The sequence below is a fragment of the Arachis stenosperma genome, chromosome 5 (genome assembly GCF_014773155.1).
Source record: "Arachis stenosperma cultivar V10309 chromosome 5, arast.V10309.gnm1.PFL2, whole genome shotgun sequence".
NCBI lineage: Eukaryota > Viridiplantae > Streptophyta > Magnoliopsida > Fabales > Fabaceae > Arachis > Arachis stenosperma.
In genome coordinates this window covers 111,453,483-111,454,898 of record NC_080381.1, presented here as the reverse complement: position 1 = coordinate 111,454,898, position 1,416 = coordinate 111,453,483, and the positions used below count along the sequence as shown (strand labels likewise).

Here is a 1,416-nt window from a genome sequence, read left to right as displayed (position 1 = left end):
ATGGTTCTCCAGAAATCATCATCTATGGTGCTTAAAGTGAGGAGGAAGCCAGCGGAGTCAGTGGCACCAGCTGGACCCACCCCCCGTGAGCTCAAGCTTCTCTCCGATATTGATGACCAAAAGGGTCTTCGTTACCACCTTCCATTGGTGCAATTCTTTCCTTATCAATCTTCAATGGCAGGGAAAGACCCTGTCCATGTCATCAGGGAAGCGTTGTCCAAGGCACTTGTGTTCTATTATCCACTTGCCGGAAGGCTTAGGGAAGGACCTAGGGGAAAACTTATGGTGGATTGCACTGGCGAAGGAGTACTGTTCATTGAAGCTGATGCAGATGTTACACTTGACTATTTTGGTGTTGACCCTCTGCCTCCATTTCCTTGCTTTGATGAGTTCCTCTACGATGTTCCATTTTCTGATGATGGAATGATTTAAGTCTCCTCTGCTGCTTATTCAGGTAACACGTCTCAAATGCGGTGGTTTCATCTTTGCTATACGTGTTAACCACACACTGTGTGATGGATGTGGAATTGGTCAATTCATAAAGGGCATACCAGAAATAGCCCAAGGTGCATCAAACCCTTCAATTCTCCCAGTTTGGTATAGGGAGCTTCTTTGTGCCAGAGACCCACCAAGAGTCACATTCATCCACCATGAATACAAACAACTATCATCACTTGACAACAAAACTGTCTCCTTCAAACCCTCCCAAGCTTCCTTCTTCTTTGGCCCCCAAGAGATTGATGCATTGCGCTGCCTGCTCCCTCCTCGTCTTGCTCAATCTTCCACCACCTTCGAAGTCCTCACTGCATGCATATGGCGTTGTCATACAGCTGCATTGCAATGGCAAAACCCTAACCAAGAGGTTCGCTTGCTTTGCACAGTCAATGCACGTTTTGAACCTTGCAGGTTAAAATAATAATTACATCAGCATACTCCTGTTTAATTTGAACAAGGATAATCATTAAAAGAATGGTAATTTTTAATTGATTCTCTTCTCCTTTAATAGGTTTATTCCTCCACTGCCTGAAGGGTATTATGGCAACGCTTTTGTGCTTCCTACGGCAGTTTCCACCATGGAGATGCTTTGCAGGCGGCCTTTGAGCTATGCATTGGAATGGGGTTAAGGGTAGACCTGCGTTTTCCATGACAGCAACGTTTATAGTGTCAGACATCACAAAATGTGGGTTTAGAGATGTGGATTATGGATGGGGTAAGCCTTTGTATTCTGGATTAGTCAGAGCTGGTATAGATGATATTTCTGGTGTGAGCTACTATGTTCCATATACTAACTCTAGAGGAGTGCATGGTAGAGTTGTTTTAATTTCCCTGCCAGAAGAAGATGCCATGAAAAGGTTTGAGAAAGAGCTTAACGAAATCCTACAGATCAAGGATGAAATTATTGGTTATCTAACATAA

At 43.9% G+C, this 1,416-nt stretch overlaps 1 pseudogene; it reads left to right on the top strand.

Moving 5' to 3' along the window:
* LOC130981059 (13-hydroxylupanine O-tigloyltransferase-like) lies at positions 1-1,416 on the top strand (annotated as a pseudogene).